This window comes from Cynocephalus volans, chromosome 14 (assembly GCF_027409185.1).
Source record: "Cynocephalus volans isolate mCynVol1 chromosome 14, mCynVol1.pri, whole genome shotgun sequence".
Lineage (NCBI taxonomy): Eukaryota > Metazoa > Chordata > Mammalia > Dermoptera > Cynocephalidae > Cynocephalus > Cynocephalus volans.
In genome coordinates, this window is record NC_084473.1 from 29,195,446 (window position 1) to 29,219,127 (window position 23,682).

Below are 23,682 nucleotides of genomic sequence, written 5' to 3' on the forward strand. Positions count from 1 at the left end.
TTCTTGGACTTGAGTGTTATTGTTTCCTTACACTTTACTATCCTTCTGCTTTTCTTCTGGACATGTAATAGATACTAAATATTGAACTTAATTTTGTTTCAGGTCTTTTCATTCATTCTTGATCATCTTTCTCCCAGCATTCCTCCCTTCCTTTGTTAAAGTCTGGCCTCACCACCTGCTCTTACACTTTTAGCCTTTTTTCTGACCTTTTTGTCCACCGTTTTTGTTGTTGTTTTTTCTCCATTTAGTTCTTCCTCCTTCCCTATTTTATGTGCATGAGAAAGTTTGCATTGCTGTCTGTGTGTGAATATTACTAAAGCTATGTGAATTAATCATATGAAGCCAAAGAACATATTTTAATTTGCTATAGCCAAAAAATCCTGAAAATAACATACTTTTATGTGATATCAAGAAAACTCACTATGAAGCAAATGAAATGATTTGTCCTAATTATAATTTAGCTCCAGTTTTAGGAAATCCTAGAGAGGGGTGAGTGTGTGTGTAAGAGAGAGAGAAAGAGTACGCATATGTGTATGCACGCACATGCCTAGGTACATACTTAGTTCAGGGTGGGAGGTGGTGCCATGAGAGAGGGGGAGAGGCATTCCAGCATCCTGAACTTTCCGAGGCCTCATTTCCAGCCATGTCCCCTTAGTTATCAAGTTCCCGAAAGCTGCTAACTCTCCCTCATGTCCTCTGCCCCATGTTATTCTCTTTTTGAAAACAGTGGTCTAGCAGGAACCTGAGTCAGTAGGGTAAAAACTGACAGAAAGAGCCTTAGAGTCAGGAGTGGAAGCTGAGGGATAACAGGCCAAGTCAGGCTAAGATTCTTAACAGGTCTAGGCATGGTTTGAGGGGCTAGAAGCAACACAGCAGCAAAGAAGGGGTTACCTGGTTTGAGTCAGCAAAGGGAGGTGATTGATGAACTAGTGAGCAGGCCGCATGAGCTAATAGGAGGAGAAGGATCTATAACTGGTGAAATACTGTGGTCATTTGCAGAAGAGACCCTCCTGGGAAGAAGTTGGAGCAGAAACAGGAGTGTCGTGTACAGAAGGCAGCAGTTACTGCTTTCAGAGTAATGTCTGAACTGATGAAAACACAAAGCTCTGTGAGGTTTTGTCAAGCTAGCGGGACTCCCATGTGTCTTATGGATGGAAAGAAATAGCACAGTGGAGAACGAAAAGCTTTCTGTGAGGAGGCTGGTGGTTCTATTTAAAGGCATTCTTCAGAACTGATTAGGAAACATATGCTTCTACAATAATACCTCAATTAATGAAGAGGCTGCATTTCAGCATGTTTGATGGATGTTCTTTTGTTGTCAGAGAGAAATGATAGAGAAAGCACAGGGGATTGCATTCCAGAATTTTAGTAAAGAATTCATTTTAAAAATAGCATTATGTATTTAACTTTGTCAAATATGCCATAAACTAGAAAATATTCATCTGGGGGTTGAAGGAAAAGGGAGAGAGAAGGGTGCATTAAATTCACATAGCTTTTTTTTTTTTTTTTTGGCGGCTGAGCAGTGTGGGGAACCAAACCCTCAACGTTGGCATTACAAGGCTTCATTCTATCCAACCAGGCTAACAGCCCCCCACCCCCTTTAAGCCCACAATAGGCACCTATCCACATTGAATAGTTCCCTAGCTTCCTATCCTTGTGGCACCCTGTATATATCCTGATGTTGGTCTGTTTGCTCCCTTGACCTACTGTTAACACCACACACGTGTGACCTTGACTTCACCGTATATCATCTGAAACTTTATCTCAGGTTGCCTGACAACTTGTGAAGAACACCAGTGCTTTAACAATAACACAGCAGCAATTGCACAGATAGAGAATGGCAGAACTGCAGAGTGTCTGAGGCTTAACAGAGAATGTGATGATCACAGAGAACAGAAACATAAATTCCTGTCTGCCCTCTCTCCTATGGTTTGGGGGATCATTAATCACAATTACTCTCCAGCTTCCAGCTAGTTGCTCATAGTGCACCTTTCTATTGCGGGCTGTTAGAGAAGGCTCTATTCTTAGGCTGTCTCCCAAGCAGAAGTATCCCAGAGAGCAAAGCTCAACTTAGTTTCCCCTTTTCTGCTTATTCAGTTTATTCAATAAATATTTACAGAGCTCAGTGAAGATGCACCGGGAATACACCAGTGAACAAAATAGACAAAAATTCCTACCCCTGTGGCATTTATATTTTAGCAGGGGGAAAATAGACAATAAACAAATAAGTAAAAGATATAGTATGTCAGATAAGGCTCATAGAGAAAAATAAATGAAGGAAGAGCAAAGCCTGCCATTCTAAGTAGGGTAGTCGGATCCCCCTGAAGAGGTGAATTTGGGGAAAGAACACCTTGGGATGGAGGAGCAGAAAAGGTCCAGAGATGGAGTGTTTCTGGTGCATTGAAAGAAGAACAAGAAACTCTTTGTGGCTGGCGTACAGCAAGCCACGTGAGCAGTGGTTTCTAATGAGTGCAGAAGGTGACAGGCTGGCAGATAGCATAGGACTTTGCAGGCCATCAGAAGGATTCTGGTGTTTTCTCTGAGTGAGATGGGCAGCACTGGGGAGAAGAGGTGAAGGGGGTTACAACGTTGTGACTAACATTATGGAAGGATTACCCTGGCTGTTATATTGAGGAAAATCTGCGTGTGGGGGTGGTGCGAACAAGGAGACCAATTAGAAGGACATTTACAATAATCCTGGTGAGAGAGATGGTGACTTGAGAAAAAATTGGTGAAGTGGTAAGAAACGGCTGGATTCTGGATATATTTTAAGGTGGAAACAATAAAATTTTCTGATGGGTTGGATGTGAAGTATAAGAGAATAAGAGGAAACAGGATGACTTCAAGGTTGTTGGCTTGTATTGGAGGAAGGACATTTTTGCCTTTACCTGAGACAGAGACTGTGAGAAGCATAGGTTTTGAGAGAAAGACCCAGAAGAAGTTCAGTATAGGTACTTATTAGATAACCAGTTTGAGGTACTTATTCGATATCCAAGAGGAGATGTGAAATTAGAAGTCAAATGTGTAAGTCTGATACAGAGAGAGAGGCTGGAGATACCAATTTGGGAGGCATCAGCACATATTTGGAATTTAAAGCTCTAAGATGAGAAGAGATCACCTAGGGGAATGAGTGTGGGTAAAGGGTAAAATCCAAGCCCTGGGGTACTGTAGTGTTCAGAGATCAGGGTTCAACAAAAGAGACTTCACAGTGGCCTCTGACATTGGAAAAAGACCAAGAGAGTAAAGTGGCCTGGGAAGCCAGGTGAAAAAAGCAGGAGGGAGGGAGTCATCAGATCTAGTTACATGAAGGTCACCAATGACTTTGCTGAGAATAGTTTTGTTGGAGAAGTGAAGGCCAAAGCTTAGGGCATTGGTCCAAGAGAGGAATGGGAGAGGCTTGAAGACGAGTACAGACAGCTCAAGAAGTTCAGCTGAGTGAATGAGCAGAGAGGAATGAGTGGGACTAGAGGGAGAGGTGGGTCTAGAGGGAATGATAGGAGAAGTTAGAGAACACGTTGATGGGCAAGGCAGGGGTGATTGATTAAAGGGGAAATTGCTGGGGCAGTATCATTGAGTAGAAAGAGGGGATAAGATAGAGAACATAGGCAGAAGAATTGGCCCTAAATGTGAGTGTGGACAGATCATGTAAAGAAGAAAAGGCAAAGTACATGAACCCATATGGTATTAGAGGGTAGGTAGGGTGATAAGAGCTTGTGAAAGCTTCTTATGATTAACTTTCTCAGAGAAATAGGATGAGAATGAGGGATGGTGAGGAAGTATTGGAGATCTGAGAGAAAAGCAAAGGCATGAAATATTCAAAACTAGGCAAATGGGACAGAATGGACTAAAGAAATAAGTATGATTGCTGAGCAGTTCTAAGGACAAAGTATTTCTACCAAAATGTGTACTTGTGTTAAAGGGTCAAACAAGTTGGCCAGAATCGGATGAAGGGGATGCAGCAAACCTGAAAGCCTTCAGCAATTGTGAAGTGAAAGGAAATAAAACCTTAGGAACTGGGCATTCAAATTCAGTTTGCGTTTTTGCTTTATGGATCTGTGGTAAAGAATTTATCTGGTTAAGTTATATGTTGAAAAAAATACATGAAGATGACTAAACCAGATTACTTTCTGGTTATGTCTTAAGACTGATTCAACGGTTAAGACTTTCAAATCTATTGACATCAGAGTATAATCAGCCAGTTGATGAGCTTGTGTAAAGGACTGAAATGAGACCCTTCCATGCTTTGGAGATGGGGAGCGGGCACTAGACAGAGGGAGAGTAGTGGTCACTACTGAGCCTTCTCACAGTTCTGCCCAGGCTGGCCTCATCTGCTGCCACTGTACAGAGGTGATTCTGACACAGGCCGTTCACACCCTGTGCATGGCTGATAGGGAACGTTGCTGTCAAATTCCTGTGGTATGTGAAGGGGTGATTGTTGTATTTTGGGTGGCAGTGGAGGGAGGAGTATTTGGCAGCAGAAGATGGCATTGAGTATGTTAAACCAGTTCCCAAACATGTTATGAGCTTCTGTATCACAGTATTAAAAGCAAAAATATATCCTCTAAATCTGAACTACTAAACGATTAGATGCCACAGTGTCATTGTAAATTGGCTCTGAGTTTTATAGGAAGCATTGAAGGATGCAAGTGTGTGTTTGCTTTGTTTGATAAACCTGAAGCCCTGCTACCATTGTGTAAATCTAATAAATTAGAGCTATCTGCTTCTAAAATATTGATCTCAAGACACTTTCCTTGTTACTTTTATTCTTTGTCAATTGTAATTGGATTATCTGTAACTGCTTCAGAAGTATGTTGATTCAACCTTTTCCCTTTTCAGATAGTAGCAAGAAAACATAGTAGTTATTATTCGTGACCCTGAAAGAAATTAGGGTGGTTGAAATTTTTAAATGTCAGGTTGCACTTAGAGTAATCCCTTAATTAGGGAATCATATCATGCATGCATTAACCAAGAAAGGGAAAATGATGCAAAACAACGCAAAGCTTGCGGATGTGTTGATGTTTATTAAAATGAACAGGAAAGTGTTCTATTTCTAATAAAATGCTAACAGCCCCCCCCCCCCAAAAAAATCATTAAAAATAGTACATGTGAATGGATTTGGGATTTGTTTGAAACTTTAAATACCTTGTTTTCTAACGTTTTGGTTTGATGAGAATCCAAGCAGCTTTTCATAAAGCTCTCTTTAGACTATAGCACATATTACAAATTTGTGATATTGTATCACTTTAAATGTTTTTGAAAGTGGCCAGTTAGCTCACTTGGTTAGGTCACAGGTTAGAGTGTGGTGCCAATAACACCAAGGTCATAGGTTCAGATCACCTTACCAACCAGCCGCCAAAAAACAAACAAAAAATTGTTTTGAGGGCAAATATTTGAGAAGCTTTAAAAAATAACAGCTTTTAGAAGTAGAATTTACTTCCTGTAAAATGTACTTATTTTAAGTGTACAATTAGATGTGTTTCAAATGTGTGGAATCACATAACTGCCACCACAGTCAAAATATAGAACGTTTCTCTCACCCCCAGAAGTTCTCTCATATGCCCCTCTGTAGTCAAGCCCTTCCCCTGAACCCTGGTCCCTGGAAACTACTGATCTGCTTTCTGTCACAGTAGTTTTGCCTTTTCTAGATTTTTATATAAATTGAATTATATAGTATTTAGTCTTCTGTGTCTGGCTTCTTTCACTTACCATAACTCTTTTTAAGTTTTATCAGTATTGCTGCATGTATCAGTAGTTTGTTCCTTTTTATTGCTGAGTGATATTCCATTGTATGGAATACACCAGAATTCGTTTACCCATTCATGGACTGAGACATAGGGTTGTTTCCAGCCTTAGGATATTATGTATAAAATTACTAACATTTGCACACAAGAGTTTGTGGAGGCATATGTGTGGGGTTTTTTTTGGGGGGGGGGGGTCATATACCTAAGGAGTGTGATTGCTGGTCCACTGCTAAACTCTCATTCCCATTAGCAGTGTTTGAGAGTTCCAGTTTGCTCATCCTTACCAAAACCCGATATTGTCAGCCCTTTTAATACTAGCCATTCTACTAAATGTGTACTAGTATTTTACTGTGGTTTTAGTTTGTATTGTCCTAATAACTACAGGTGTTAATTTAAGCATCTTTTCCTGCTCTTATTTGCCTTTCTATGGTGACATGGTAATTCCAGTCTTTTACCTGACTTTAAAAATTGAATTGTCTTATTATTGAGTAGTAAGAGTTCTTTATATATTTTATATAAAAGTCATGTCTAATATATAAGGTTTGCAAGTATTTTCTTGCCTTTTGATTTCCTTGATATTTTCTTATGAAGAGTCAGTGTTTAATTTTGATGAAGTACAGTCTCTCCATTTTTTTCATTATTATTTGTGACCTCAGTGTCCTTTCTAAGAAATTGTTGCCTAGCCCAGGTCACAAAGACTTTCTGTGTTCTTCTAGAAATTTTACAGTTGTAGCTTTTACATTTAGGTTTATGATCCGTTTCAAGTTAACTTTTTTATATGGTGTTAGGTTAGCATCAAAATTTGTTTGCTTTTGCATCATGTAGATATCTAGTTGCTTCAGCACTATTTGTTTGAAAAGACCATTTTTTCCTCCACTGAGGCAACATTGTTGCAAATGATATTGCCTTATAAGTGTGGGTCTCTTTCTGGACTATGTGCTGTTGGATTGATCTACATGTCTAGATTTCCTCCAGTACCACATTATCTTGATTACTGAACCTTTAAAGTGAGTCCTGAAATCAGCTAATGTCAGGCCTCCAACTTTGTTCTTCTTTTTCATAATTGTTTTATTATTCTAGTCCTTTGCATATTTATTTAAAATTTAGAATCAGTTTGTTAATTTATACAAAAAAGCAGACTAGAAGTTTTGATTAGGATTGCTTCAAATGTGTAAATCAATTTAGAAGAAAAATGCTATCTTAACAATGTTGAGTTTTTCAATCTGTGAACATGGTATATCTCTATTTATTTAGGTCTTCAGTTTCTTTCAGAAATCTTTTGTAGTTTGCAGTCTTGCACATATTTTGTTAAATTTATCACCAGGTGTTTCATAACTTTGGTGATGTTATTTAAATGATGTTATTTAAAATTTCAGTGTTCAGTTATTCATTGTTAGTATATAGAAATAAATTGATTTTTATACTGAACTCGTATCCTGCAATCTTGGTAAAGTTCACTTATTAATTCTAGTAGCTTTTTTGTAGATCCCTAAAGATTTTCTATAGTGTATCCTGTTGTTTCCAAATAAAAACAGTTTTCCTTTTCCTTTTCAATCTATATGCCTCTTTTTTTTTACCCCCTTGCCTTAATGCAATGATTAGGATCTCTAGTACCATGTGTCTGGTAACACACACTATCGTATTAATATAGTGCAGACATATGGCACTAGTATTTTTTTAGATATGTGGAATTGAGAAGACCAGGAATATTGCACCTAATAACTTGGGTTAATTTTTCAAACATACCTTTCTCCCTTATCCCCAGTTGAGCACTTTTGCCCTAGTGAGCTGCTAGGAATAGGAAAAAGGTTGAGAACCACTGGGTTTGATCATACATTAATCTTCTGTCTTTATATACTAATAAACACTAGAACATAAAATATCCCCTTAATAACTATAACTAAGTGAATACTGGTGTTGGAAAGGTGTATGATATGAAACTTACTTACTTCTCTAATACTCGGGACTTAGCTTTCTCTTTAGCATTCAGGCTTCAGACCACCAGACCTGGTTTTAGCTCACCACTGGCATTAGTCAGTAAACCTTTGTTATTCTGCATCTTTCTTACTTTCATTTCCTCCCCTTCCACCCCCATTCTCCCACTGATGAAATTCTACAAATATGAAACTTTACTAGGTATTCTAGTACTAACAAAAGGGGTACTTTACTCATGTACATATTTTTTCTTTTTTCTTTTCAGTTCTTTTCTTCGTATATAAAGAATTGGGATTGACTGAGAAACTGGGCTGAATTAGAGGTCAGAGGGGCCATTTTTTTCATCTCTCCTGAGTACATAGCTTTATCATTTATAAGCTGGGCATGCCAGATGCAGCAAGAAATGATTTTCATTGCTCAACTTAGAAGCCACCAGGCTCTTCACACAAAATTGCAATGTCAACAGAGTTATCTTTGCCTTCTACCCAGTCCCAGTCATTTTGTGCCCTCCTGCTGTCCCACGGTTATCCAAAAGCACAATCTCCCTCCCATGTTGCAAAGTAGGAATAAACTCTTTTCAATACCCTAATTAAATCTCCACTATATGAGCACAACTTATAGCAGCTAGTTACTGTAATAATTGAGTAATTCACTCTATCAAATTGTTTTTACCTTAAATAAATTTTAAAATAATTTTAGTAGGCAACATTCATTGATAAGTTACTAAGGATGATCTCAACTAATCCTCCTCGAAGTTATGTATGTTTTCTAAGGCCACACATTAGCAAGAAGTGAAATTAGACAACCCAGAGTGTTACCCGATTCCAGAATTCAGCTCTTAAACACAACTTCCATTTCTGCCACTGCTTAGAACCATCCCCATAACCCAGTATTTCTCCAGGTGTGGCCCTTCCAACCTCCATATCAGAATATAGTCTCCTGGAGTGCTTGTTAAAATGTAGATTCCTTGATCTCAACCAGACAAACTCAGTGAGAATCTCTGGGAATGAAGCCCAGGCCTCTTCATTTTCAGTTCCCCTGGTGATTCTTAGGCCACTGGAGTGTGAGAACCACTGCCAGAGCCTTTTCGTCAGCTGAGGAACAACTCTCTGCAGTTTGTAGTAAGTAACTGCCGTAAAATGGTAGCTCCACATTTTCCACAGGAACACGCAATTCACCTGTTCACACAGAGTGAGAAAATACAAAGTCTCCATTCTGTGTGTAGCTATCTCTGATAGTTACGGAATCTTGCCCTTTATTTTCCACTTTATTATTCAGAACTAAAATAAAAACAGAGGAAATTTTCTTCCCCAAAATCAAGACTACAAGTAAAAGGCAATTTTTGGCAGTCGTTATTTCTTAATGTACACTGTTAGTTTTCTAGACTGCCATAAAAAATAACCACAAACTTGGTGGCTTAAAACAATAGAAAATTTCTTGCTCACAGTTTTGGAGGCCAGAAGTCCAAAATCAAGGTGCTGGCAGGGCCGTGAACTCCTCCCAAGGTTCAAGGGGAGAAACCTTTATCTTTTCCAGCTTCTGGTAGCTCCTGGGATTCATTAGCAGCTGGTCACTGCGTAACCCATCTTCATGTGGCCATCTTCTCTGAATCTCTGTATCCTTTTCTGTCTCTTATATGGACATCCTCACTGTATTTAGGGACCATCCTAATCCAGTGTGATCTCATCTCAATTCTTACCTTAATTTCCTCTGCAAAGGCCCTATTTTCAAATAAGTCACATTCTGAAGTCCTAATGGGCATGAATTTTGGGAGGGCACTATTCAACCCACTGCATATACTTATTTACCTCCCTAATGTATTGTTATTCTCCCAGCTTAAATTTCGGGATCATTAGCTATTCATCCAGATGTTGACTCTCCATATGTTTCTAACTGAATTTAAACAGAAAGTTTAGTAATTACTCCAATGACTGTTTTATATTGCTATGGACTGAATATTTGTGTCCCCCTCCACCCCCAGATTCACATGTTGAAGCCTAAATCCCCCATACGATGGTATTAGGTGGTAAGCCTTTGGAGGTCATTAGCTCATGAGAGTGTAGCCTCTTACGAATGAGATTAGTGCATTTACAAAAGAGACATGAGACATGATTGCTCTCTGCTCTCTGTCATATGAAATACAAGAAGACAGTCATCTGCAAACCACACACCGATAAGCTGGCACCTTTATATTGAACTTCTCAGCCCCAAAAACTGTGAGAAATAAATGCTTTAAGTTACGTAGTCTATGGCAATTTGTTATGGCAACTCAAACTGACTAAGACATAAGCCAATTCCTAGGAATTGATCACTAGATGGAAACCCTTTCCCCCACAACTCCCTGTCTCCTAATGAATATTTGCAAAGAAAGAATCTGCCTTTTAATACTTGTTTTATCTTAGCAGTCCCCCAAACCGATTCCATCCCTTCTGCTGCTCAAATGTAGCAGTTATTTATTAAACAGTTGGTCTAGATTATCAGCCCTGACCTCTGCTTTGTGACAGTTTACTAGAAAATAAATTCATTCTTACACAGTTCATACCTTCCCCCCCCCCCCCCCCCCCGCCACTTCCATTGCTGATTTAGGGAGAATTTGCTTTGAGAAGTTTGTTAACACTGGGGAATTTTTAGTTGTTAAAGATTGGGAAATATGTAGAAGAGTCTTTCCTTTCTTGCCTAAGACAGGAATAAGATACACAGAAAGAACATTGTTTTGTAATTTCCTCCCTTGTATCAGCAATTGATTCTAGACTGCTCAGGGTAAAAAAACAAAAACAAACAAACAAAAAACATGAGTTTTCTGCCTAGAAGAGCATACAGGAAGCTACAGCTATTCAAAATCAGGAATTGTAAGTCTACAAATGTAGACTGCCACCTGTATGGTATTCTGATCACTTAAAAAGGCTTAGAGTACTTGGGTTGGTTTCCAATTTGGTGTAATATCATCTGTCTTTGAAAGGAAGATAGGGAGGGAAGAAAGGAAGGAAAAGAAAAAACAGGCTAATGTAACTATTTTGGCCAGAAAATAGTTAAAATGGTATATGGTGGTAGTATCAGTATGTCTATTCTGTTCTTTGAAACATATCTTTCTGAACTACATAAAGTCCTTTTTTTTTTTTAATTTTCTTTTTTTAACTTCAAAAGAGACCCCATATACTCTTAAGAATAGAGCCTTCTGTTCTTTTGCCATCTTGGAGGAACCTGAGACTTTTGTCCTTCAGTTGATTTACATATAACCCAATTCTTTATCCTCTCAGTAGAAAAGAAGTAACACCTCAAATTATCCCTTCATCCCAGTAGTGGCAGCCTTTGCACAAATGAAGAACTGGACATATGGGAAACCTGCATCTGAGAATTCACTGCTTAGAGTTTTGAAAATTCCCTGTATTGATCCATATTTTTTACCACTATCAGCATCTCTTTTCTGTTTTATTGAGTCAGGTAAGGTAAAGTTCAAAGATAAGGAAAAGTGAATTATTACTACTTCTATTAAAGAGTACAAAGCCATGAATGTATTCCCTGGTGAAACAGTTAATTTGGTCATTTGAGGGAGAATGGTATGAGCAGGTCGTTGTGGAGAGAAGTGGGAAACAAAGCCTTCAGATTAGGCATAGTCCTTCTCAAGATATCTTTCCACACACCTTCCATCAACCAGAGGGTCTTTTGGATTAATAAGCCTCTACTTTAAAATGCATACAGCCGTGGCTGGATTGGTCTGGTTTATCAAGAAAATTTTTAGTAAGATCCTTAATCCTCAGTCAGGCTGAGGCCAAGTTTATTGAGTGAGAATAATGATTTCTGAGTGGTTGGAGACAAGGTAACTTAATTCTTGGGTCATTTGGGGAGAAGCCTTGGCCAGGATGTGTGGCACAAGCCTTAGGCAGCTTAGCAGCTGCCTCAAGAGCAGTATAACTCTCAATGCAGAGCCCGGGGCCAAGGAAAGAACAAGACTCATTTGCAACCAGAGACATTCATCTTCTTTTTTTTTTTTTTTTTTTTTTTTGTCTTTTTGTGACCGGCCGCACCGCGCTCAGCCAGTGAGCGCACCGGCCATCCTTATATAGGATCCGAACCCGCGGCGGGAGCACTACTGCGCTCCCAGCGCCGCAACCAAGTGCGCCACAGGGCCGGCCCAAGAGACATTCATCTTCTTTCTCTAGTTGTTTTACTCCTGAAGACAACAACTTACTCCCACCTCATTAACAATACCCCATCCTCAGCCAAGGTTACTTTTCCTCTCTACGGAAAGAACAAATTGTCAAGAACTTTCTCTGTTACATGCAAAACATACACAATAAAGATAGTAGGGAGAGTAGTAACATGAGACTTTGCTTTGGCGCATACTTTTACAGATTTAAACTATATTGTTATTACCATGTATTTTTTAGATTTACAAGATTGTAATTTATTTATTTATTGTTTATTTTTTTTGGCAACTGGCTGGTATGGGGATCCAAACCCTACAAGATTGTAATTTAGTCACTCTGCTGTAGCAGGGCCTAGCTTCTGGTTTGGTAGACCAATCAATTAAGCTTTGCCCAGGAGTGAATAACAGAAATTTATATAAGCTGCAATCATTTATCCTTTCTATAAAACTGTAGCAAAACTCTGTTAATCAGAACCTGTTCATGATGTGCTTAAAAGATGAACATAATACAAGATTAAAAGAAACTTGGCAAAACAAAAACAAGGCTTCCATTTGTATAGAATTGATTTCCTTACTAATTACATTAGTTTGCCTTTACAAACTAGCTGACAGATACCTTTTGCTTTTTGTAGCCCTCCATGGAAAGCATTATTCCCATTTTGCAAATGAGGAGCCTGAGGCCCAGGGAGCTTAAGTAACTCGCTCAAAGTCTCTGTGCCTGAGTCCAAAACCAGGTCAGTCAGACTCTAGCTCCTGTTCTTAATATGCAGTTCTTAGAAAGTAGAGTAGCACAGTGAAAATGCTTTAGAGTCAGACAACTGACTGCTAACTGTGGTGATCTTCAGCAAGTGACTTAACTTTTCTGTGGCTCAGTTTCTACAACCATAAAAGAGGCATAATATCTCGTGGGTTGTTATATTTAAAAGTGAACATGTGCCATGATAAGCTCCATAAGGGCAGGGATCTTTCTTTTGTTCATCAGTGTTCCCCAAATGCCTACATCTGTATCTGGCATAGTAAGTGCTCTATAGATAACCTGTTCAATGAGTAATGCCTGGACCATAGTAGGTACTCAGTAAATATTGATGTCCAAGTGGCATCATTAGCCTCTTCAATCCTAACATCAGAGCATAGAGACTATAATAATGTGTTGTCTCTGGTCTTATTTACTTCAAAGACCAGCAAATTATTCATTTGCTGAAACTTCTAATCTTTTAATTTGTTATCAATTCATGTCCAGGGGTTTTGGCAATATCTAAACAAATTGGTTGTGCCCAAAAGTAAAATAAAATAGAGTTTGTTACTGCTCTTGTTTTCACTTGAATTTTGAAAGTCTTCTCTCAATATCATGTTCACGCATCTTTTTCTCTTAAGGAATGATAATGAAAATAAAGAAAGCATATGAATTTTAGTAAGAGTGAGCTTTAAAAAGTCCATGTCGTCAGTAACACAATCCATAAATGCACAAGTGTCAGTTATGCATAATCGATCCTAGGAATGAAAACAATTTGGAAGTGGTGTTCTTGTCTCTTTTCCTTCATAGCTTATTATGTTGTTTTATTCACTGCTGTCCATTTTTGCTTTGTAATTTACATACTAAAATCCCTGGAGCTGAGGAAAGACATGTCATGCGAGTGTAGCAGCTAGGTTGGCCTGCCTTTATAATTACCACCTGTGTATGTCCTTTGTCTCTGTTACACAGTAAAACATAACAGTTTGCATTTCTACTGAAAATAGACTAAATGTAATGATATTTGACTTGATCTTTGAATTGAACATAGATTTTTATCAAGCAGATCTTTAGTATTACATGTAATATATATGTACATGCATAATCTACTATAGTTTATATACAGTATACAAATCTTCTATGCAGTTTTATCACACATGTATATTCATGTTCTCAAAATCCTTTAAACTCTTCTGTATTTATGATTTGTTTCCTTTACTATCTGTAACCTTAAATATTTATGCTCTCTATTTTCCTTAATCAGATTCATAGGGTTTAAGTATTTTATTCATCTTGTTAAATAACTAACTTTGTCTTTTTTTTTTTAAAGATGACCAGTAAGGGGATCTTAACCCTTGACTTGGTGTTGTCAGCACCACGCTCTCCCAAGTGAGCCATGGGCCAGCCCTTAAATAGCTAACTTTGGATTTATTTATTCTTTCACTGTTTTTTAGTTTTATTTTATTAATTACTGCTTTTTATCTTTAGTAATTTTCTCTTCCTATTTCTTTTGGATTTCTTTTTCCCTTTAATTTCCAAGATGAGTAGTTTCTTTTTTACACTTTTCCTCTTTAGTAATGAAGCATATAGGTTCATAGATTCTTTCTCATTCCTTTTTAGGTAGTTCATAATTTTTATTATAATTACTTCTTTCATCCAAGGGTTATCTAAAATATTTTTCAAAGGAGGATATTATATGCTATTTTTATGGAATTTTGATGTGAGAATGTGGATTGTAAAATCTCAGTTTTTTACAAAATGTATTTAAATCTTTTTGCCACCAAGTAAATAATCAGATTTTTATAAATGTTCCTGGGTACTACCCCCTCTAAAATATTTCTGAGGGATATAAGGGTCTATATAAATGTGTTAAATCAGATTTATCAGTAGTTACCCAATTCTTTTATTTGTTCAATTAGTTTTTAATCTAGTGGAGTTGTTTAATTATGAAAGAGATACTGAAGCTTACTCAATAATTTTATTATTTTTTTGTTTCTTTTTGCATTTCTAATTTTTTTTCTTTTAATATTTACTAAGACATCATTTGTTCATATGGGTGTTAAACTAATATTTTATTCAAAAAAACAAAAAACAAACTGATGCTATTCATAGATGCTGAAAAGATACTTGATAAAGTCAAGCCATTCCTAATAAAAACTAGGAAAAATAAAAGTAAAGTACTTAAATATAATTCTATTTTACCAAAACTCAACAGTAAGCATCTCTTGTGCTACACTAAATATCTCAAATGCTAAAGCACTAAAACCTACATTTTGGTTAAATTCAAAACTATCCTTTTTATTATTAAGTAAATGCCAATGAAAGTAATAAAAAAAACCCTACCATAAAAACTGGAAAACTGAACATACAACTGTGTTTTTGCTGCTGCTAAGAAATCTCTAAAATCGGAAAGAATCTAGTAAAAAATCAACTTAAGAAAATTTAGGTCGGCTTTATATAAGATAAATATACAACAGTAGATCTCTATTCTAGCAGCGGTTGCCTAAAAACAGAAATAGGAACACATATCTCATTCACAATAATGACAAAAATTATGAAATTGTTTGGGAATAAACTTTAAAGCCATAGAAACTGTGTGAAAAAAAACTGAAATCCTACTAGAAGACAGAAAAATAAGATTTGAGTAAATGAAAAGAAAAAACTTACCTTTTTCTTGGATGAGGACACAATATAAAAATGTAAATTATTCTAAAATTATAATGTAAATAAAATGCAAATGAAATTTCTGGATAGGTGTTTGGGGGGAGACTATGCAGTATTTATTTTGGAATTGAATTAAATGCTGTTATGTTTATATTGCAAAATAGTTGCCCAGGAGGAGCCAAGTATAGTATGAAAAAGAACACAAATGCAGACTTGCTTTAGCATTAAGTCACTAAGGAAATCAGTGTGGTCTTGATGGAGGAATAAAGACAGATCAGTGGAGAAGGCGGGAGAAGGGAGACTAGATACCTATATATGTAAGAATTTAATATATACAGTATTTCAATACAATGGTTTCAATACAATGGAAAAAAGAGGAATTATTTAATTATTTAATAAAGGATACTAGAAAAACTAATGTCTATTTCTTTTAAAAAGTAAAGCTGGATTATAAAGTTAAAAAGATAAAATAATGTTTTTCATCTTTCAGAGACATCTAAAATATACATACAGTCTAGGGTCAGGGGAGACAAGACTAGGAATCCAAAAGTTGCAACAGTAAGGGAAATTTTCTTGAGTAGATACACACAGAGAGAGACTGGAAAAGATGCCATAATAAAGGCAATAGATAGATAATGGATTTGTAAAAATATTTGCAGCCCAGTGTATAGAAGATTAATAAACTGTGATAAGGAAGGAGCTTTGCAAATTGATTTTTCCTGGGGTCAGTTTCCCATGTGGAGCAAAAACCTATGAAGGTATTCATTATCTTTGATCCAGCAATTTGACTTATTGGAATTTATCCTAGAAACTCATTATCATTAGTTACAAAAATATCATTAGTTAAAAAAAATCCATTTAAATGTTACATGGAAACAACTTACATATCTAAAAAAAGGACTTTATTTTTAAAAATTTTTTATACCTATATAATCAAATATTGCATCCATAAAATGAAGTTTGAGAAAATTTTAATGGCACTAATGGAAAGATGCATGAAAATAAAACAGTGTTTATAATATGGTCCCATCTATAGATGTTTTTCAAGGCGTGTGCGTGTGTGTGTTTATTCATCTGCGTTTGTCTGCTAGAACTGCCATAACAAAATAACAGACCAAGTGGCTTAAGCAACAGAAATTTATTTCCTCAAAGTTCGGGAGGCGAGAAGACCAAGATCAAGGTGTTGGAGGGTTGGTTTCTCCTGATGCCTCTCTCCATGGCTTGCAGATGGCCACCTTCTCACTGTGTCCTCACATGGCTTTTTCTGTATACACAAAAATCCCCCATGTCTCTCTCTTCTAACAGAGACACCAGTCCTGTTGGATTAGATCCTCACCCTCCTGACCTCATTTAACCTCTTTAAAGGCTGTAACTCCAAATATAGTCACATTGGGGGTTAGGACTCCAACATAGGAATTTAGGGGACAATTCGTCTATAACAATATATCTGTCTCCATCTGCATGTGTGTTTTGTGTATATATGTATCACGTATACCTTGAAAGCAAAAAGAAATGAAATATATACCAAAATGAAATTAGTGGTATTATTATCAATTTTTTTCATCTGTAGGCTTACCTACATTTTCTTCATTTAATTATGGTAACTTATATTACCTTTTGTAATAAAGAAAAAGGATTTTTAAGTTAATTCAGAGAAATAAGCTATCATATGAAAAGGTGATAATGGTGAAAATGCTAATATAAAATTACTTCTATAAAAATTCTAAATGTGAACCACAGAGAAAACAGCCTTCCACTTTTTTAACATTTACTTGTACATTTTGTGAGGTACAATATGTTTCAATATGTGCATAGACTGCACAATGATTCACTTAGGGTAGATGGCACAGTTCTGTACCCCTTAGTCTACCACTTCTCCTTCCCTCTACTCCTCGCCCCTCTTTGCTTGTGGTAACCATTATCCTACTCTATTTCTATGAGAACCACTTTTTTTTAGATTCCATGTATAAGTGAGATCACGCGGTAGTTGTCTTTCTGTGCCTGGCTTACTTCACTTAACACGATGGTCTCCAGTTCCATCCATGTTGCTGCAATTGACAGTATTTCATTTTTTTTAATACCTGAATAGTATTCCGTTGTGTATATATACCACAGTTTTTTTATTCATTCATCTGTTTTTTTGTTGTTTTTTTTTTTGTCTTTTCCATGACCGGCACTCAGCCAGTGAGTGCACCGGCCATTCCTATATAGGATCCGAACCCGCGGCGGGAGCGTCGCTGCGCTCCCAGCGCTGCACTCTCCCGAGTGCGCCACGGCTCGGCCCTATTCATTCATCTGTTGGTGGACATTTAGATTGATTCCATCTCTTGACTATTGTGAAATAGTGTTGGGATGAACACAGGAGTGCAGGTGTCTTTTTGATACACTTATTTCATTTCCTTTGGGTATATACCCAATAGTGGGATAGCCAGGTCATATAGTAGTCTATTTTAGGTTCTCTGAGGAACCTCCATACTGTTTTCCACAGTGGCTGTACCAATTTACATTCCCACCAACAATGTAAGATGGTTCCCTTTCCTCTGCATCCTCACCAGCATTTGCTATTTTCTGTCTTGTTGATAATAGCCATTCTAACTGGGGTGAGATGATATCTCATTGTGGTTTTATTGCATTTCCCTGGTGATTAGTGATTTTGAGCATTTTTGTATGTACTTGTTGGCCATTCGTATGTCTTCTTTTGAGAAATGTCTGTTCTGGTCCTTGCTCATTTTTTAATTGGGTTATTTGGTCTTTTGCTGTTGAGTTGTTTGAGTTCCTTATATATTCTGGTTGTTAGCCCCTTGTCTGATGTGTAGTTGGCAAACACTTTCTCCCATTCTATAGGTTCTCTTTTCACTTTGTTGATAGTGTCCCTTGCTGTGCAGAAGCTTTTTAGTTCCCATTTGTGTATTTTTGCTTTAGTTGCCAGTACCTTTGTAGTCTCAGTCAGAACAGTGCAGCCCACTCCCATTTCGTGTAGCATTTCCCCTATGTTTTCTTCTAGTAGTTTCACAGTTTTTCCAAATAATCCTGAAGGCCACATGTCGAAATATCTGAATTCATCACAAGCCCTGACTCTTCACTTGAGAAGGTCTGTTTCTCAGCACTGGCTGTTCAGGATGAATGGCATTGAGTTACACTAAAAAGGACTTGTCCTCATGTGAGCCAAAATGGACTTTGAAATAAAGTATAAATCACTGGATATTGAAGAAATCTTTCCCTTAGGGTTCACATATGTACAGATCAAAGATTTGTGTGCTGCTGGGGTAACAGTAAAAGGTGAACCAACCACTCCAAGGAAATAGAAAGCCTCCTCAAGAATAGAAATGCCAGAATTTTGTTTTAAGTTGTAGTTGAAGTTTAACTCCTGCCGGTTGATACATCACTGTATCAGGTAGAATAGTTTGTTTATAGCAAAAGACCTGACTGGAACCAGATTGAAAGGTCAGGAAATGTAGTGGCGCACACACAGCTAGAAGTTGAGAAGTAGGGTATGTGTGAATGTTAGATTTTGGCACCCAGTCATCTCAGCAAGGTCCCAGGTACCCTCCCATTTCTCCATTCCTGTCCTCAGTGGTGTCAGCTTCATTCTGTACTTGAGAGCAAGGCAGCTTTCTCCTGAAGCCCCAGAACACCCCCTTCTTATCTCATTATCCTGAACTGAGTTGTGAACCTGTTCCTGAATCAGTCCCTGGTAAGGGGAATGGGATTGCCATGATTAGCTCTACACTATGGAGAATAAACCACAGCATACCCTGCGACAGACATGGTATCCCTCCCAAAGGACGAGGAAATCTAGAGAAAGAAGGAAGGTAAAGAGTAGCCTACACCTAAACTCACTTCAAGTGTGAAAGGTGATCCTCCCACCTAGAGGAATAACAGCGACAATACAACAACAAGAAGAATCCGAGCATATACTATGTGCCAGGCACTTTACAGTCCTTATCCCGATTTATCTTCACCTATGAGGTTAGGGTCTGTTATCTCCATTTACAGACAAGGCCTATAGTGAACGTTCCAAGGTCATAGAGCTGATAAGAGGCAGGACTGGGAGCTATCTAACTCCACCTTTTGTTCCATGAATATTCAACTTATGCAGAAGGAAAATGAATAATGTTTCTAGTAAGAAACAGTAGTATTTTCTCTAACAAAGAATATGGTACTGTTTGAGCATTACTACCAGTTGGTTTTAAGTGGTTCATGTATGCCCTTTTATTCTGAAGCTGAAAAGTGTCTTATTGGTACTTTTAGTCCTAATATATCTGAATCAGTCTATTCAAGACTGTTCTTCAAAGTGTACTGACTAGTGCCAATTTGTCATGCTTTATAATTAGCCATGTACTATTACATGTCAGTGTCAAAGTGGCACAGTGAATGATTGCCAGCTTTTATCCTCTTGGGTAATTTTTTTTTTTAAATCTGAAAAACAATATACAAAAAATCAGCGGCCTTAGCATTTTCTTTTAAGACAAGTGCATCGTAGGTGACAAGCTACTTTATCTAAAACATCCCAATATATGTAGTTAGATTTATGGATTTAGATCTAGCTAATAGAAAGTAGACGTATTCTAATTTTTTAAGGGCAAATGTTAATATAAAATCTAAAATTATATTTTTGTGTGTTCTACATATATTTCATTATGGCATACGGGGAAAAAAATTTCAGGCCAAGAGGTCTTGATATGGTGATGTGAGAAGCAAGCTCTTCTTCCTGCATAAATTTGGCTCTTCAGCTTAGCAGTACAGAGTTACATGTGGCTCTATGTTGTCTGAAGACCTTTATTTACCTAATATAAAGTTTAAAAATTAAGGCAGGAAACTAACTGTACCTCCAACTGTAAAAGCCCTTCTCCATTTCCTCCTCTCTTGCTTTGGAGTTAACACATTCTGAGTCTCTGTGATGCTTAAGGAAAGCTTAAGCTGCCAGGGCAGCTCAGGAAATAAATGAGTACGGAGGCAAACGCTGTCTCTTCTCCCCACCCCCAGCTCCCTTCTTCACTTTGTCTTTTTCAGATTCTAACATTACCGTGTTGCTCTGTACTTATTTATAATATATAACTAGATAGTATTTTGATTACATCAAATTATATCATTTCAAAGTTCTGAAGTCAAACAAACAGTGTATAAGAAAGTGTTGGGATATTGCCCTTTTGTGAGATGAACCCCTTCCACCCTGAGACTGTTGTAGTAGATTCTAACACTTAAGAACTTACTCAAGCACTGTTCAAAGAGCTCACTGTACGTTAGCTCACTAAATTGTTATAACATCCCAGTGTAGAAGGCATTATAATTAACTCCCATATGTTTAGATGAGAAGATACTTGACCATAAAAATATTAGCCAAATATGCATTTCTGAAGCCTCTTTAGTGCAGGGCATTGTGCTAGGTACAAAGGTTCTAGAAAGGCAAAGACATGGTTCTTGCCCTTAAGAGACTTGAGCTTCTGTGACAGTACAGGATGGCAGGTTAGTGTCCAGAAGAGCACATCAGTGCATGTGTTTTACACGATCACAGAGCATAAGACCACTCTGGGCCTTGGTACATGAAGAAGGTGCTTCTTAGAATCCCTGCCATTTGAGCTGGACATTGAAGGAAGTTGAGATAAAGTATTTCAGGGAAAGAGGCTATATATTTGAGGCAGAGGGAATGGGGGGGGGCAGTTTGTGAAACAATAGTTTGAACTTTTGTCTTGAGTAGACAGATTAAATCAAGAGGTCCCTGATTGGCATCTTCAGGGCCCAGGTGAACAGTGCTATGGACAGTGGGATCGATAGGGTATTTGACTGCAGTTCTTCACCCCCAGACACTGTGCTGGCATCAGCAGACTGTAGGAGCCAAAGTTAGAAAGAAAGGTTAGAGCCTAACATGTTAACATTATGATCCAGTAGTAACAAACAGCTAACATTTATTGAACACTTACTGTGTATCAGATACTATTTTATGTGGTTTTACATATGTTATTTCATTTAATCCTCACAATAACTTCATGAGGTAATATTTAGATCGAGGAACCGTGTAAGACACAGAGAGATTAAGTAACTCACTCAGTAAGAGGCAGAGCCGGGACTTGAACCCAGGCAGTCAGTTTCCATATCCCTTCATGCTTGACCTGCCATGAATCTATAGGAAAATTTCTGTCAGTGGTACCATCATTGTCTCAAAACTTGCTGCCTATGTACTGAACATTATACCCCCCCACACACGGGACACACATGCACACACACCCTTACCCTAAAGGTTGTCAAGAGGAAAGAAGAGAGCAAGGGGTAGTTTAGTTTCTTACTAATACTAGTAAAAAAACTTTCTTACCATTTTGATACATTTGTAATAATACTTGGTCTTTGTAGTTGATCAATTAGCATTAACCACCTGAAAGAGAAAGACTGAGACATGAATAAGCTATTCATGAAATTTTAAGATTCAGTGTGAGAGTGCTGTAGAGTGACTGAGTAGAAGAACAGAAGGAGCCACGTGGGGAAAGGCTGTAACAGTGATGTTGACGAAGGGAGTAATCTTGATTGAGGAAAAAGGTTTGGGCAAAGCGTGGAAGCAGAAATGTTGATTGCAGAGGAGTTCTGAAGGTAAATGAAATGTGAACATAATTCTGAATCAAGCCAGTTGGTATGGCAAGTGACAGGAGGTGAAGTCATCTTATTTTCTCCATTGTGACAGAAAATATGCATGGAGTTGAGGTAAGGAAACTAGAACAAGGATTATGGTGTGGTTGGTGGGCAGAGATGAATGGGCTCTGAGGTCTGCAGGAAGAGGGTGCACTAAAATGTCAAGCTGGTGTATACAGTCAAGGAAAAGCTTTATCTATTGTGAAGTAGGATAGTAGTGACTAATGCTAAATAGACAAAAGACTGCTTGAGTTTTAATGCAGGTGAGTTAACAGATAAGACAGCTATTACCATCTTAGAGGATGTATCATACTCAGTGTATCAGTGAAAGAGCAGGTCTTTTTGGATGTGTGATCGAGCCACCCACCTTTTGGTATGTAATTTCCCACTATAGCGTACCAGCCAAGTAGTCAACCAGCCTTTTCTCAAATGGTGAATATATGACCTATTGGCAGCTTTGTTACAAAGCTTTTTCCTGTGGCTTCCAAGCACTGGGACCCTTCTCTCGTTTGGAGCTGAGGAGGTCTGGCCTAGTCTTTGTTTGCATGCAGTTCCACTAGAGCTTTCTTCCTTGGGCCTTTCCTTTGCACATCCTCTACCCCCATATAAACAACACATAGCATTCCTAAAGGGCTGTCCCTCCAGTTTTGAATCTAAGCCTTGTTGAAGTAGGCATTCCCATTTTTTATAACATAGCATAGCTGTTATTAAGTGCTGATTATTTTATAAGACGGTTATCAAACCATATTGAAACCTGGTCCTTACCCTAAAGTAAATCACAGAGTAATGGAGACTGACAGACATTTACAGAAGATTTGAAGAATCATTTTTAAAAAGTGAGCATAACCTAATAGGTTCAGTGGAAAGAGTAACATGGTGGGATATGGTGGAGGAGTTGCTTCATATCTTTATAATTATTACTGCCAAGGTAAAATTTAAAATTTAAGTACTGTCGAGGCAAAATTTAAATGCACACATCTTAAATGTGTGATTTGATGATTCTGACAGATGTAAGAAGCATGTAATCCACACCTTAATCTAGAATACTTCTGTCACCCAGAAAATTTCTTCATGCTTCCTTCCAGTCAGTCCCTACCCCCGTAGGCAACCATTGTTCTGATCTCTGCCACTAGGGATTAGTTTTGTCTGTTTCATATACAGGTGACCTTTGAACTACACAGTTTGAACTGCATCAGTTTGAACTGCACTTATGCAGAACCAAGTAAACAGAGGGCTGACTTTTCATATGCATGGGTTCCACAGGGCCAGCTGCTTAAGTACTTAACTACTTAAGGTTACTTAACTATTTAAGATGTGGGAAAAGTTATGAGTGGATATTGGCTAACCTGTTATTCCAAGGTCTACTGTAGTTCTATAAAGAATCAAAGTCCTCACCAAAAGTCTCTCACTGACGATAACATAGTATGGAAGAAAGCAACATTCAGAGACTTCATCAACACACCGTGTGCCTTTGTGCAGAATACTAAACTTCACTGGGCCTCGTGTGGGTTCAATTAAGTGATCCCCATGGACAGATCTAAAACACCACCTATGTTTCTAACCTCAAAGGCTCCACCATCTCAATACCCTGAGCCAGAAACAAACCTGGATTCACTCTTCCTTGCTCTCCTCCTGTCAGTTCTTCCTTGGAATGTTTATGGACATGTCTCTTCCTTTGGCCCCTCCCGCCTCTTCCTTTCTTGCCTGCTGCATTGTAATAGCTGTCAGGTTACTCTCCCTACTGCCCTTGCCCCTGGTCCTCTCCAAACCATTCCTGTCACTGCCCCCAGGGTAGTCCTAGCTAAAATGAAACATTCAGCTCCCTTCTGTTTAAAATCCTTAAG

The 23,682-nt window shown here is 37.9% G+C and overlaps 1 protein-coding gene across 2 annotated transcripts in view; it reads left to right on the top strand.

Moving 5' to 3' along the window:
• Positions 1 to 23,682, top strand: part of LCLAT1 (lysocardiolipin acyltransferase 1) — a 175,532-nt gene that overhangs the window by 146,779 nt on the left and 5,071 nt on the right. The gene's annotated exons all lie outside the window — the stretch shown is intronic.